Consider the following 18,111-nt stretch of genomic DNA (forward strand, 5'->3'; position numbering starts at 1 on the left):
TGGTCTCATCTACGGATTTGGGCCTCACGTACCTTGGGTATATCAAGGACTCCTTAGCTAAATCAACTGTCAGCCTTGTAGACAACCATCTAGGATGTTAATGTGTTTGAGGTGACTGATCGAAACATTTGTAGAACATACACACTCCTTGGTGCAAGTATCACTTTCTGAGAATCAAAAACTTCTATCTGGTTGTTTCTATCTATTGCTTGATCTTTTATTTGTTGAATGAATATTTTCCAAACTTGGTCAATCCTAGCTTAGGGCATACTTAGCGTAGTCACTGCCTATTCCAAAAGTTGAATGAGTTGAAGCAAAACAACCAAGATCTCTCAAAGCCAATCAGATTCAGGAATTGATGTTAGAGCAACCCAAACCCAAACAGAAGTTCCACAAAGTTAAACTCAAACCATCTCTAGCATACCAAGAAATTTTAGCCAAGAGAAAAGAAATAACACCAAGCCCACGAATTGCCAAACTCCACAAAGAAGAGGACAAAGCTACCAACGAAGCACTTCAAGAGGCCTGGTTAGAGTGCAACATCAAATTTAGCCAACATCCAGGAGTTAATCCTGCTTATGCCTTACCAACTAGGCATGATTTCTATGATTAGACACCCTTGTTTCTCCACATCTTCTTGGATAAGCTTCACTTTAGAGTCATCTTTGTAGAAAAGCCAGCCATCTTAGGTTATCCCCCTTAAGAATTATTAGCTCATCTATCTCATTTAGAATCAAACCATCTAGCCAGCAATAAAAACCTCACATCCAAGCCTTCAAAATTGTTGTCACTTTTGCCAAAAGTTTGCCACTCCTAAAATCTTCCAAATCCATCAATCTCACCAAGGTTATCCCTTTGACAGAGCTTTGTCTAGGGTAATCCAGCTTTGTCACTCTTTATCCCTCATCACCTTGAGCTAAAGGTTGGGATCCACAAGTGGTCAATCTCGTGTTCTTCCTAAAGGATCATCAGTCTATCCTTAAGTTGACACAATCACCACCAAGCTTGCACATAGGAAAGCAGACCTTTCGTGCTTTGGCAACATATCTTTGAAGTTAGAATCTCCAACCCAATCCTCCTTAGGTTTTGTCATATAGCTTTGCCTTAACCTAGGAAATCATTTGCATAGAGAAGCCTTCCCCCTTTTGCATCCATTAGCATTATTGCATCTCATCCCTAGGAGCATTTTTCATGCCACCCGTCACTCGCTTAGCCAAGAAGAAAGGAACAATGGAGCCCTATCATTTGGATCAAACAACCTCACCCCCCTTGAGCACTCAGCCATCCTTCAGCCCAGAGAAAGCTATGCCACCATGTACTGACATTGAAGCTTTCATGAACCAACCAGGAAATGCAGTATTGGTAAATGCCATTATAGACAAGAACAAAGAGACAACCATGGCTAATTTTTGAAGGGAAAATGTAGGAACCTTTGACTTTGGAAGACCCCCTCCATTATCAGATCCATCTCACCCATTGTTTGGGTAGCTACCACCACCCATAGGCTCTTATGATATAAATTATCCTCAATATATGCCAAAAGAAGAGCCTCCAGCCAATCCATATGATCCAACAAACCCAAACATACCATCATCCACCCAAGTTGAAATCTCCATGCCGCAAGCTAACCCATCCACCACCACTCCATCCTTGGTTCATACATCTCTGCTCCAAACCCCCTTTACCCAAAATAGCTCACCTCGTTCACCCCCTTCACTATTGCTGCTATTGCTCCCCAACCCAACCTTCCAAATCCACCCATCTCCCAAATCAGTGCTAGCATCTTTGGCCAACCTCAGCAATATACAATAGGGATGCCACCCATGGGGCCAAGTAATCAACCTTTCATCACCCCCAGCTTGTTCACTGCAGCCCAAATCACAATCCCATCATTTCCATTAGGTCTTGGGAGCTCAATACCATTAGCCACAAATCTACAAGCTACTACCCTCACTCCACAAAGCTATCAAATCCCACAAGCTACTACCAATTTTCTACCAAGCTCCCAAGTGACCCAAGCCCCTGCCACCACTCTACCAAGCTTTCAAATCCAACCACAAAGCTATCAAACCCCATCAGTTCCATTCCCAAGCTTTCAATTCCCACCACCTCCACCACCAACTAATCCATTACCTCCAATTACCAACTACTTTTCAATGCCACTTCTAGGAGGTAATCCACCACCCCAGCCAACCACCAATTATTTGCAGATACCATCCCAAATGGGGGCACAACCCACATATATTGGTCAAACCCCACAAGCCCCCCGATCCTTTCCCCAAGCCTCTCAACCATCTTATACCTTACCTCCACAAAGCAATCCATTTATCCCACAGCCAGCTTATGTTCCTCAATCCCAACCTCAAATCCCATATCAACAGCAAGCCTCGTAGCACATGCAACAATATGCGCCACCTCCCCCTCAGCAACCTGTCATCCACCATGTAGCTGCCCAAACAATGTACAATCCCTATCAGCAAATCCCTCATAGCCATCCATATTCAGTGGCCCCATCTAGCACATACCTACCTCAAGGCACTCCTACATTGGGGGCACCCCAGCCATCACCTATCAATTCATAATGGGAGCAAATGAAGATAGCTCTGAAAGCCATCCAAGAAGGGAATGATTCGAAGACATTCAAGTTTGAGAATGTGTGTCCTTACCCATTTGACGGAGCCATTACCATGACACCATTTCCCGAACACTTTGAGGTACCCAAATTTGACAAATTCAAAGGAAAATGAGACCCTGTCACACATATCAAAGAATTTTACATGCACTGCCAGGACGTAGCATAAAATGATGTCTTCCTCTTGCGCCTTTTTCCCAAAAGCTTGGCTGGACCAGCTCTTGAATGGTTTTATAGAATCCCCTATGGCACAATTAAAAACTTTTCTGAATTATTGGAGGCATTTGTAGCCCAATATGCCCATCTTGTTGAAACAGAGCTATTAATAGTTGATCTTGTCCACACCAAGAAAAAAGGTGGAGAAAGCCTTGCCGAATACCTGCAAAGATGGAAAACCCTTACCACCCGCATATCCTGCACCTTGCCAGAACTCCATGTGGTGAAAATGTTTATTGATAATGCCCATCCTAGCTTGGCTCACCACATGACCATGAACTATTTGCAGACCTACACAGATATCAAAGAGAAAGGAATGATCCTTGAGCAAGGACTCATTAAAGATGGTGTGGTCAAGATTTACAAGGAAGCCAACCAAAATCAATCACATTCCAATGACAAGTCTAGGTATTGGAACAAAAACAAGCATGTTGCAATAGATGGCATCATTGACACTAGACATGTGAATATTGTTGGTCCTTCTCAAAACCAGTCCAACCCACCATATCAACCAAAAAATCAACAAGCTATCAACTACCAACAACAGAATAACCAAAGCTATCAAAACCACAATCCAAGACCCAACTTCCAAGGGTCTAGCAATCAAGCTAATGCCATCAATGTAGCTATAGGACAAAAGCCTAGATTCCAACCTACACCTAGAAACTATACAACCCTTGGTGAGCCATTGGATGTCATTTTTGAGAAATTAGTCAAGGAAAACCTCATCAAATTTCCTCCTACCCAGCAAGTTGACCCAAGCCAATCCAAAGCTACATGGTACAAAGATAATGAGTACTGCAAATTTCATAGGGTAAAAGATCACACTACCCTTAGATGCATGAAACTGAAAGATTATGTGCAGGACCTCCTTGATCGGAAGGAAATCACTGTTGGTGCCCAAACCTCTCCCAATGCAGGCTTACAGATCTATCAAAATTCTTTTCCTCCACACCACAACCAAAATCCTGGAAAAGCACCTATCCAAACCAAAAACAACAACACCAACAACCGTCAGCCAAACCAACAACATGGGAAGAACAATGACCACATTTCATCCTATATAGACTATGGTAGCCTTATAGGTTGTATATCCGAGAAAGAGCCTTCCGTCAATGTTATCAATATCCAAGGACCAAACAATGAGTGTGTAGTCACCACTTGAAGAGCGCGATTTAACATCGCAGGCCCACCTGTTACACCAACACCATCAACTCCATCAAAAAGACAGTACAATATCTTGGAACACCTTGGGAACATGCTAGCCCAAATCTCCATTTTAGACCTTCTTCGCACTAGTCCTGTGTACAAGAACATCCTTGACAGTGCTCTCATAGAATCTCGTGTCCCTTTTGATATCAATGCTACTAATTTTTGTAATCTTGTTGGACACCTCTCATCCTCATGTGCCTTATTGTTCAAACCCACTGACATACCCATGGTCGAGCTAGATCACACCCTTCCGCTTCGCATAGCCATCATGGTATCCAACTTTGCTGTGAAAAGAGTAATGATAGATAATGGATCAGCCTTGAATATTTGCACCCTAAAATTCATAAAATAAGCTGGGTATACTGAGGCTGATATCATCAGTGAGGTTATCACCATCAAAGCTTATGACAACTTGGAAAGAACCACAAAAGGAACTATTTTGCTGCCAATCAAGGTTGGGCCAATCATCCAAGAGACACTCTGCCATGTTATTGATCTAAACCTACCATTTAACATCCTCCTCGGTCGCCCATGGATTCATGCCATGAAAGCCATTCCATCCACTTACCATCACTGCGTCAAATTTTTGCATCAAGGCACTGAGGTAACCATCCATGTTGATCCAGAACCCTTTGCTTACTGCAATACGGTTGAAGCTTCATATACAAACCATTGCCCTAGAATTGATATCGGCACATCCATCGCCAGCTCATCCCACACTTATAATGACCCAGAAACCATCCTCGCCTCTACCCTGTCTATCGTGAAGATCAATAACAAAGGTTGTGGAGAGTATAGTCTATCAGATGCATTTGCTATTGGGGCACTCCCACTTGATCCACATACCCATGGACGACTGACATATCACAAAGCTAAGGAGATTCCACCTCCTCGATACAAACAGTTTGGCCCAACAAGCTTTGTATCCTTGAAAATCCCTCTTCATGAGGAGCTCACTCCAGATATCAACAAATGGTTACATAAGGATGCACCTCAAAGAAATCAAGCACGCCTTGATCACTTCAGCCAAAAGTATCCCCAAGAACATAAGCTCATCACTGACAAATGGAACTATCAAGGTGGTGGTCTAGGACCAGAAGAAAGAGGCATGCAGTGCCCCATCGACGCACATAATTGGGAATCGAAGTCAGGTCTTGGCTTTGGCATACCCACAACTGGGGGCACCAATGAGAATGGTCACACTTTTTCAAACATTCACCGTAACCTTGTCAAAATCAAAGAAATTCTTGAGGAAGTTGAAAAGAGAGCCTACGACGATATCCTAGACCAAATCTCCCTCGGAGACTGTGTTCTCCAAGAACTATCCATCCACCTCATTGACCTACCACTCGCCCATCCACAACTCATAGATTGGGACCAACGAAGTGTCATACACATCGATGAGTTCACATTAGAGGAGGCGCTTCTAAGATTCATGGGAGCTGAAACTCCTCACAAGAAAATAAAGCCAGATTTTTCCTATATCTACAAGCTAGATCCCAAGGGGTATTTTGGAGAAAATCCCCAACCTAGTTCCGATACACCCCAAACTGGAACTAAGGTGAATCTGAGACTAGCTAAGGCAATGAAGAGAACCCCTCAGCAAGAAAATCCAGAGTCACAAGAAGAACATGAGGATTTAGCATTGCCTCCTCAAGATAATCGACCAGAGGTGTCTTCTATTCTAATTGAGGATACTCAAGAAGTCAACATTGGTTCTTCAGAGATCCCCAGACTTGTTCACATTGCTGCATCCCTATCACAAGACCAAGCTAACCTCCTCTTTGAGGTCTTAAGAGAGAACATTGGCCGATTTGCATGGTCATATCAGGACATGCCAGGACTTGATCCAAAGCTTGTAGTTCATCATCTTGCAGTTGATCCAAAGATCAAGCCCGTTAGACAAAAGCTTAGAAAAATGCACCCCAAGGTGGCATTATTGGTCAAAGCTGAATTAGAAAGAATATTAGCTGCTAAGGTTATCCGACCTATCGACTACTCAGAGTGGATCTCCAACATGGTCCCTGTCACTAAACCTTCCGGTGACATCAGAATCTGCACTGATTTTAGAGATCTTAACAAAGCTTGTCCAAAAGATGATTTTCCCTTGCCCAACATAGATATGATTGTAGATCTTACAGCTGGACATGAAATTTTGTCCCTCATGGATGGATTTTCTGGGTATAATCAAATCAAGATTGCAGAAGAGGATCAGCATAAGACAGCATTCACTACCCCTTGGGGAACCTTTTGCTACAACATGATGCCTTTTGGCCTAAAGAATGTTGGGGCTACCTATCAAAGAGCTATGACAGCCATTTTTCATGATCTCATCCATATCATTTTGGAGGATTATGTGGATGATATCTTGGTCAAGTATGATACCTTCATGGATCATCTTGCTAACCTAGAGAAAGTCTTTGATAGGTTAGCCAAATATCATCTCATGCTGAATCCCAAGAAATGTGTCTTTGGGGTCACATCTGGCAAGCTTCTAGGCTTCATAGTTTCTAAACGAGGTATAGAGATCGACCCCAAGAAGGTCAAGGCTATCTTAAACATGCCTCCTCCCCAGACACTATGACAGCTTCGCTCTCTTCAAGGAAAGCTCCAATCTGTTCGGTGCTTCATCTCCCAGCTTGCAGATAAGTGTACACCATTTTCACATTTACTAAAGAAGGATGAGAACTTCAAGTGGGATCCTTTATGTCAACGTAGCTTCGACCATCTCAAGCAGTATCTCATCAATCCCCCTATCTTGGTTCCACCAGTTCCTGGTCATCCCCTAATTTTGTACATATCAGCAACACCTACTGCTCTAGGGGCACTTCTAGCACAGCTTGATGACTACAACAGAGAAAGAGCCATCTACTACATCAGTAGAACCCTAGTTGGTTATGAACTCAATTACACTCCTATGGAAAAAGCTTGTTTGGCAGTTGTTTTCTCAACTCAAAAGCTTCGCCATTACATGCTAAGTCATACCATCCAACTAGTCCCCAAGATTGACCCTCTCAAGTATATGCTCTCTAGAACAACACTTACAGGCCGTTTGGCCAAATGGGTTATGCTCCTTAGTGAATTTGACATCCAGTATGTGGATAGAAAGGCAATCAAAGGGCAAGCTATAGCAGATCACCTAGCTGATGCACCTCTAATAGATGCTTATCCATTGATCAAAAAGTTTCCAGATGAGCATATCTGTCTAATTGAAGAACAACCCCCATGGAAACTTTATTTTGATGGCTCATACACATCTCATGGATCAGGGGCAGGAATATTGTTGGTCACACCTCAAGGAGATTACATTCCAAAAGCCTTCAAGCTACAATTCCCTAGCACCAACAATATAGCTGAATATGAGGCCCTCATAGCAGGATTAAAGATAGCTGCAGAATGGAACATTGTTGAGCTACAAATCTTTGGCGATTCTCAGCTCATCATCAAGCAAGCCCTAAATGAATATCAAACCAAAGATGAAAAGCTATTACCCTACAAAGAGCTAGTTGATCAGCTAACCCAATATTTTACAAAGCTTCAGTTTACACAAGTGTCTCGAATACAGAAAAAAGCAGCAGATGCTATGGCTACTATAGGCTCACTCTTGGAAATTCCCCAAGCAGCTACACAATATGAGTTTTTAGTGGAGCAGCTCCTCACACCCGCCTATGCAAATGAGGATTCAAACCGTGTTTGTATCTTGGTTGGTCCCCAATCCCCTTGGTACCATGAGATTCATGCTTACCTTAACGATGGTATCATATCCCCTCACCTCACACGTACCCAACACCAGAACCTCATCCAAAAATCATCCCGCTATATTATCATAGCCAATACCCTATATCGTCGGGGTTATCACGATACTCTCTCTCGATGTTTAGACCAAAATGAGGCCGCGATGGTGTTAAAGGAAGTACACTCTAGAATTTGCGGTGCCCACACGAGTGGTATTGTCCTAGTGTGACAAATCCTTAGAGCAGGCTACTATTGGCCTACCATTGAAGAAGACTCCTGTGACTTTTTCAGAAAGTATCTCCCATGTCAGTAGCATGCAAATCTTGTGCACGCTCCAGCACAAGATCTACAGCCTATTGCACCACCTTGGCCTTTCGCTTGTTGGGGCCTTGATCTAGTTGGAACTGTCACACCCCTCTCATCTGATGGACATAAATGGATAATAACAGCTACAGACTATTTTACTAAATGGGTGGAAGTAGTCCCCCTAGTCTCAGCTATAGGAGTTCAGGTCTCCAAGTTCATCTTGTACCACATTGTTTGCCACTTCGGCATCCCATCCACCATCTTCACCGACCACGGAGGTAACTTTGAAAATCTCAACATGGAAGAATTATGCACTTCCCTCCGCATCCATCACCGCTTTTCTAGCCCATATTTCCCACAAGGTAATGGCCAGGTAGAGGGAACTAACAAAACCCTCCTCAAAATTCTAAAGAAAGTTGTCAATGATTCCGACCGTGATTGGCACCTACAAATAAATTCAGCCCTATGGGCCTATCGAACTTCCTTTCGTACATCCACAAGCACAACTCCATACTCCCTAGTCTATGGTGCCAAAGCGGTACTACCTATAGAGGTTGAACTTCCCTCCTTGCGCATATCTTTGCAAGGGAAAATATCAGATGAAGAATATAGAGTAGCTCAACTCACCTAGCTAGATCTCTTAGATGAGAAGCGACAACAAGCCTATGATCATCTCACAGTCTATCAAACTCATCTCAAAAGAAATTTCAACAAGAAGGTTCTTCCACGACACTTTTAGCTAGGTGACATGGTCCTCAAAGAAAACATGAAAGTCCAAGTAGATCGAGAAAAGAAAGGCAAGTTTGAACCTACATGGCTTGGTCCTTATGTTGTCACTACTTCCTTTGACTCTGGAGCTTATCAGCTATCTACACCAGAAGGAGAACTCTTGAATGATCCTACTAACATCATTCATCTCAAGAAGTTCTATGCTTGAAGATCCTTGGTATACCTAGCTTTTGAGAAATACAAAAGAAAAAAATAGTAAAGAGAAATAAGCGTCCAATGGTGAAAATTTGGCAATTCAAGCACCTTGGATAGGTACCTTGGTGAAAACCTGGTAATTCAGGCACCTTGTGTACTAAAGACTAATCCATTATCTATCACTATCCTATCCCTCATCCATTCACCCACCATCCCATAAGACACACTTGCTTGTTCCCTTGGTGTTCCAAGCAAATATCCAAAATCTGATGAAGCTTGTAAATACCTCCTGTACAACTTGTAAATCTTGTACCAAAGCTTGTATTATACCTTGTAAATCGTGTACAATACCTTGTCTATCCAAATCTTGTCCAAGGTTTGTACCATATTCCAGCCTATAAATAATCCTGTATCCTAGCTTGTATACTATCACGTGCACACACAAAACCCCATTTTCACTTAAGCTTTTCGCAAACCATCTACCTATCCACCTATCACCTATTATAGACATCCCATCCTTCACAAACATTTCCATCTCACAAAAACCAAAACATGAACAAACTTGTACATTTGTAACATATCTTGGTCCATCAGCTTGTACATCCTCTTTAGCTTAGTACCATTGTATCTATCCAGCGTTCATGTCAGTTCATCCTTGATGAGCATCTTGCACCCATCACACATCTTGGTTAGTTATTCCAATGCATCCTTTAGCTAGATTTCCTGTCACCAAAGTGTTATCTTTCTTAGTTTAGCTTGCCAGATGCATCACTCATCCAAATCCACCAGCTTCGGTCCTCTTCGATAGGTCCTTGTAGGATATAGCTTTCCTCATGTCTAATCTTGGTCCGTTAGTACCTTGTCCTACCCATCTCGTTGGCAAACAACTCTCTTTTGGATTTTCACTTTCTTTTGATTTGGGATCTTCCCTTTTGGGTCTTGAAGTATCTTTTCCAAGCAATCTCCTTGTTCCCTCCTCAAGGTTGCCACGATCTTTCATATCATGGTATGCTGCGAATGGGGCAATTAGAGCATAAGGTCTTGATCGGTTCTTTCATTTGTTTTTCTTTTCTACTTGCGGGTTCTCCAGTGTCGTTTCCACGCTGCTTCCTCTAGGATTCACGTGTGATGCTGGGGCAATCCTTGTGTGTTTGTTTTGAGTTAGTTTGTCAGTCCTTTGGACGGTTGGTGAAAAGGCCTTGATGTTCTTGGTAACCTTGGTAATTAACCAATAGTCCTATAGCAAATCTAGTGCTCAATTACATGGTGGTACTTCTCTTTGAAGTATCCCCCCGCTCAAAAAGCTTCAATGATTTTCCTTCATCTCCATTATCCCCCATCCATATCCAACATCCGTTTCTCCTACCCCAGTTGATGCATCAGTATCTCTTTGAATCACTCATCACTCTTAGCTTTAGGGATCCACAATCCTAGTCTTAGGGATCCACCAATCCAAATCAACCCACCAAGCCTCATCTTTCGAGATCCACAATCCTAGTCCTAGGGATCTCAAAAACCCATCTTCTTCCAATCCAACTCTTTGAAATCTTTTTGCATCAGCTTTATAATCCCCTCATCCATCTCCCTATCCTGGATTCCTTTTTTATAGCACTCCGCTCCTTCATCCTCTGCAATCCCTGAGATCTTAAGCTTGCTTCCTCTTGTGCCTCTGATTATCCCTTTATCATTCTCCCATAGTAAGAGTTTGAGCTAACTAAACCTCTTCTCTTAATCCAATCTGAGTCTCCTTGCTCATCCCAGATTCTTATATTTTTCAAGAAGCCACCGAGCCTCGCTTTCTCTCCCCACTGCCTTCTTGAGGGAGCATCTCATAGTCCATTCTCTCCTCTTCTTCTCTAGCCTTGGGCATCTTATTTTTTTATCTTTGATGCCATGCCACTTGCTGCATCACATCAAAGAGGGGCAAAATGTAGACACCTAAAAATCCTTTAAAAAATAACGTATTTTTATTTTTTGAAAAAATACCTGATGACATCATCATTTATTAATTAATTAATTTTTATGCCATTAAATCCCTTTATCTTAATTAAAAATATTTAATTAAGGAATCCCTACCAAAAATGTTTAAATCTTATTTAAATATTATTTTCTTATTTATTAATTATTTAATTAATAAATTGACCAAAAATCCTAAAATAAATTAAAAATTTATTTTTTGCCCAAAACTTGGCCAATTTCCTTATGACCAATAACCTCTTCCAAAATCTTCTAATCCTTCTTTAATTTTGATTAAAGGCTAATCCCATCATTTCCTACCCCTAATCCCAACTCAAAATATTTAATTAAGATTAAATATTAATCCTTGTGTTTATTAAAAAAGTTTTAATAAATAAAACTTTATTTATTTCCTAAAAATCTAATTTATCCTCATCCTAAGAAGTTCTAGACTCTTCTAGAAAGTCTTCATCCTCATCCTCATCCTAGGAAATTCTAGACTATTCTAGAAAGTCTTTATCCTCATCCAAAGTCTAGACTCTTCTAGAAGATGTCTTTAAACCTAATCCTAATCCCCTCCTAACCTTGTCACATTCCCTAAACATGGGTTAAAACTTACTAACCCAAGACAAAGTTAACAAATATCTCCTCCTTCACCCACCCTCATTAAATGCCATCCACTTGCCTATCCCTAAGCTAATCCTAAACCATCCTAATCCATCCTCTAATCATTTGCACAAGCCTAAACAAGCTTAAAACCTTCCTAATCAAGTCCAAGTCAAAATTTCTCTCATCACCCTCAAAATATCTCAACCATAAAACTTTATGAAGTCCACTAGGTCATAAATGACTCTTACAAGCCCTTTTATTGCTCTTACAAGTCATTATGATGGTCTTTATGAAGATTTTATCCCTTGAGCCTCCTTTGTTGACTCATCCTTCCCCTTTCCTCCATCCTCTCACCATGTGACATGTGTCACTACTTGATTGGCTTTAAGGAAGCACAATCCATGTGCTCTCCTCTCATGCAATCTGAGCCCTTCATGAGCTTTTTGCCATCCTTGCATCTTAGCCCTCAATCCCTCAAGCCTCTTGCCTATAAATTGGATCCTTCCCCTTTTCAAAACAACACAATTCATGAAGTAAAGTCATAATTCCATTTTGAGAAGCCATTTTACATCAAAACCATACACTCACACCCAAATTCCAACTCCATTTGAAGCCCTTTTTGAAGCATAAGTTTGAGCATATATCCTATCTATTTAGACAAAGCTACTCAACAAGAGAGCTTCTCATTGAGAGATCCCATTAATGGCTCATATTCTCAATTGAGAGCTCATCTTAGTCTATCTTAAAGTTTATGAATTTTGTTTAGTTTGTAGAAGCTTTATTTAAATTTGGTTTCTATTAGCATACTAACATTGCTCATATACACTTACCATTCTAAGTCTCAAGATGGGGTATCTCAATACATTGTGGGATCACAACATGAAAGAAGTCTAAGAAAATGGGATTAGCAATGTCACATGTACGGATGTTGGACTTAGATTGAGTGAATTGAGCCAGTTGTTGTAGCAAAGTACAGATAGTTTGAACCAAACTCAAATGGTAGGATTAGAAGACACAATAGTAGGCATAGACATTCGATGTACATGAAAAATGGTAGGAAGTGGAAGGAAAAGATGTTGATGAAGGACTCAAGGAACAAGAAGAGGATTGGAATATATCAATGAAACAACATTGTACATGAATGTAATGAAGAAGGTATGGAAGTAGGGGGAATGTTCAAGGGAAGTGAAGTGGTAGGAAGACCAATAGTTAATAGATCAAAGACTGGTGTATAAGTTGTCATGAAAGGTAGCACATAAGTAGGAATGCTAGGAAGAGTATTGGAAATAGGAATGAGAGGCTCAGTCATGGTGTGATGAGTGCAACGCCCCACTTAGGAACCCAAAAGAAGTAAACCTAATATGTTACAAAGTTTACTGAACTATTTAAAAAAAAATTTTAAACAATATCAAAGTAACAATAATTCAAAAGAAATATATACATACACATCAAGAACACATAAGAAAATACAAATATAGTTTTGATTTCTCAAGGGTTCCTTCATGTTGAGTCACATTTAAGAAAGTTTTATTAATAAGTTGAAGTATCAATTACAATGTCCATAATCATAAAATAAATAAACACATACATAGTCATATAAGAAAATGCATAAGTACAACTAATAATATGAAAGCACATCAAATGAATAACATCCACTATACATGTCATAAGGTATGTAAAAATAGATACAAATACATCAATATAAAATACAATATTCTATAGGATTTCAAAACACATGATACATAGATACATCAAATGAATAGAAGTCTTCAAGATAAGAGGAAGAATGATAATGGTACCACTATATCAAGGAGCATCCAACATTTGTCAATTTGAGGGGGGCCCAAAAGGTAAGAATACACTATCTCCTAACCACGTAGTCACCTAATCAAGCTCCCACCCCCACCGTGCAAGAGAGATAATGTATGATCCACACACAGATAATCAAATCATGAAATAATCTTAGGCAAAGAATCCTGGTAGCCAAAACTACCTCAAGAGTAACACATACTACTCAAGAAGAAGAGATAACCAAAGTTGAAATAACACTCATCCAATACCAACACCACATACGAAGTCAACATACAAATACAAAGACCAAAAATATACAATCACCTCAAAATCAATGACAAGTCTCATAAGCATAATGACCAACAGATGATAACTGTCATCAATAAAAGTTAGCTACCAATCACTAACTACAATAATAAAAACACCACCAATAAATATCTGATCATTCATTAATAAAAGTCAACTATCAAGAATAAATGACATCCAATCAATAAGTAACAATTCACAATAAATACGCCATCAAAAGCAATATCCAACAAGTACACCACTAGAGGCAAATATTAAAAAACCATGAAGGAGACTCAAGCTACATACTATGGAGTGTCATTACATGAGCTAACTCTAGAGTTACCCTGATAATCTCTCAAGACCCTAGCCCCATAGTGACTCTATGCGAAATGAAAATAGCCTCTCATGATGATGAGGAAACTAGTCATACCTCTCAAGGTATCATCTCTATCTCATCCTTAGTCTGTACAAGCACTAAAGGCATGGACGAGAAAAAATCTCTAACTTATCTTTTTAATGTATCTCATTGAAAAGGGTTAGGCAAGATATTTTAATTACTATGTTATCACTCGTTACACAACTTACAATGAGTTACCTTGGCAGCCACTTTGGGCCTCGGTCTCCATTGCAAGCCACTCCCATAGACATGCACCTAGACTACCTTCCCAAAAATCGCAAACCAAAATAGTGTCCCATACCAAAAAAAGTAATATTGATCAAATTTGGTTCCTTAATAGGCAACCCAAAAAATAACATTGGCTCTCAAAACCCAAGTTCTCAAAATTGCTCAATAGCATAAAACTCATAAAACATAAATCACAATTCAAATAATAAAGTTCATCATGACATCCAGTCACATAATCATAAAAGAAATCTCAAAAAACACCTCTAGTTCACATCCTAATTTGGTCAACTAAACAACCCACAAAAAAAAAATCATCACAAAAATAAACACCACAAGACTATAAATAGAATATTAGAAAACACATAGTTTTCAGCCACATGATTTAATCCTACCAATTTATCTTTTTTAGTTTGGGTCATAAGGATGTGTTTAGAAATAAAGTAATAATATACATGTTAACATAAATTGTTATCTTAATATACTTATTTAAAATAATAAGTATTTACATATTCAATCTTTTTGTTTATATAAAATATCATGCAATATTATCATGTTATTAATTTAAATAATCTTAAATCATAAATGATTTAATTAATAACATAAATGTATATTATTATATTTAAATATTGATATTAATTTCAATTTCTAAAATATTAATATGACTTTTATTTAAGTCTAATATTAATATTTATTTTTCCTTTAATTCATAATACAACTAGAGATAAAATTATTAATTTAATTTAATTATTAATAATTTCTCTCATAAAGTCAAATATTTATTAACTAAATGATTATAAAGTGAACTCTACCTCAACTTCTCTTAAAATATAATAAAATTATAAATATTTATTTATTAACTTCCCTTTTGCATTAATAAATATTAAATTATTTATATGCAACTAAGAGTTTAATTAGACTTAAAGAATCACTAATATTACTAAGATTCCCTTTAACTAAATGAATAATATTTATTTAAATTTTTAGAAATTAATAGATATTTTTAATTAATTAAATATTTTAAATAAATAAATCTGAAAATTAAATTATATTAAATAAAAATACACATGCAATTAGTATTTTCGCATGTCTTTGATCTCTCAAGTCATGCAAGCATACTACACTTAGTTTTCTATTTTTACAATATTTGTTTTCACATGTAACTCTACTATACTTAGCTTTTTATTTTTAGCTTATTTATTTTCATATGCATGTAACCATACTATACTTAGCTTTCTATTTTTAGCATATTTATTTTCCCGTGCATATAGCCATAGTATACTTAGCTTTCTATTTTTATCATATTTATTTTCACATGCATATAACCATATTATACTTAGCTTTCTATTTTTAACATATTTGTTTTCACATGCATGTAACCTTACTATACTTAGTTTCTATTTTTAGTATGTTTGTTTTTGCATGCATGCATAAATTTAGCTACAACATGTTTTCTTCTCAATTAATCTTTTTCCTTTTTCCAATAAATTTTGCAATTAAATTGTTCTAGGTATAAGAATAATATTTATCTATATTTAAAAAACTCATGACAATCTCATGGTTTTAAAGACAAATTTAAAGTTGAAACTCTAAGAGTTCAATTTTATTTTCCTTCCAATTTTTTGTAATCGAATTTTTCCTATATTAAAAAGGAGTTTAAAAGAATACGATCATAATAGTTTTCTATAGTTTTTCTATAATTTTCTTCAATCAAGTTTTCTTGATTATTAAGTTTTTTTTTTTTTCAAAATCTACAACATAATTATTTATTCAACAATCAATATAGTAAATTAATAAGCAATATGCAATCACCTAGGAATACACGAAGTAGATAGATCTTTCAATAAAATTCTACAATGGATTTTCAAACACTACCTCAAAACCACAGCTAAAATCTGAAACAATCTATGAATGCATGCAAATCCAAAGCCTCTAGAACTTTCAACAATTCTTTTGATCCAATTCTCAATTTTGCTACCTAAAACCTATGTATCTAGAAATGAGCTCTAATTTTCTTAATAAAGAGTTTTCTCCCAAATCAAGGCTTTGATCATACAATCATGCAAAAACTCTTTGTCTTCAATTACTATATTTTAATTTCCATGCATACAATTATGCAATTTAATTAAAATAATCTTTGTTAAATTAAAGCTTTCTCTCCCTTATTAAATCATGCAACATTTTTAATATAATATTTATTAATTTAACTAATAATATTATTTAGAGTTTATTCAAAATAAAACTTCTAAATAAATTATTATTAAATTGAATTATTAAATTAAATAAATATAAATACTCCTTAATTATAACTTTAATCAAATCTTTTAAATTTAATTCTTTCATGCACATTTAAAGAACTTTTTAATTTAAATATTCATTTATATTTTATTTTCCTCCACTTATTAATTAGTGCAAGCACTAACTAAAGCATAGTTTATTATTTAAATTAATAATAATAATCAAAGCTCATTGGTTAAATGCAACTCTAATTTAATTATTATTAAATAAATAATTATAATAAAGCAATATTAAATCTTTAATATTTTAATATTTTAATTATCTCTTTTTGTCCAACATTTTAAATTAAATCTTTTAAATTGAAGAACATAATTAATTAAATGTCATCATATTCTATTCTCTTTAACCAATTTCCTAAATTTAGACTTCTAAATTAAGACTTTTAAATTAAAGCACATATTTAATTAGTTTTTTAATTAATTAAATATTCTCATGCTTTAATATTTTCTTTTCAATCAAATAATATTTAATAATATGATTAACCCAAATATTATAATTAAATTATTTACCAAATAAATCACATAGTGAAATCTGTAGACACCTAAATCTGATTACACCGTTTTGGTAATCCTATTTAGTTTTTTTCTTTTTGCAAAAAGAGGGGTAAAAATTTATTAAGATAGAATGGAATACAACAAGGAGAGCTCAACAAGGAGCTCGATCCTAAGCAACAAGATCATCAAATTCTTGCACCATCTCAAAGGACAGTTGCCTCCTATCCCTAATATTCCAACCCAGATCATGAATAGATGCCCATTTGGCTAAATAATCAGTAGTTCTATTCCATTTACGAGGAATATACGTGAACCTAATGAACTGAAAAGAGGAAGAGAAGAAAAGAATCTACTTAACAATAGTGGCCAGCTGCCAACTAAAATCCTCAAGCTCTTGCGAAGAAAGCATGTTCACCACCACCTGGGAATCAGACTCACAAATAATCTTACTCCATCCCTGCAAGCAACACTGTTCCACAGCATATAAAATAGCCTGAACTTCCATGAGATTGTTAGTATAATCACCCTTATGAACTGAAAGAAAAATTTAACATCTCCAGAACTACAACGAGCCACTCCACCAATACCAGCCGGACCAGGATTCCCATGGGAAGAACCATCAGTGTTAATTTTCAAAACTCCAAAGGGAGGAGGAGTCCAGTGCCCATCCCGATTAACCCGACCCTTCCTCTAATGGTGAAGCTTCCTAGACATAGAAGGAAACCTATGAGTTGCAACCCCATCTTGTAGATGAAAATTGAGGCTATTACAGATAGCAAGATCAACCGGATCCATACCCCCATCAAGCTCACACTTCACAAGAATAGTTTCCTGAAGAGAATTTGATAGTTATCTCTAAAGGCATCATTTATTAAATTCCTATTTAATTAATCTTTTGCCATCCCCTAGCTGATTAATTTAATTAATCATCTATAGTCCTAAATTGATAAATCAAATAATCTATCATTTATCAATTAAATCCTTTTCTTCTATCTAATTCCAAAATCCCCATTTATCAAATAAATCTA

The sequence above is a fragment of the Cupressus sempervirens genome, chromosome 10 (genome assembly GCF_028749045.1).
Source record: "Cupressus sempervirens isolate cs-2001-9-10 chromosome 10, ASM2874904v1, whole genome shotgun sequence".
NCBI lineage: Eukaryota > Viridiplantae > Streptophyta > Pinopsida > Cupressales > Cupressaceae > Cupressus > Cupressus sempervirens.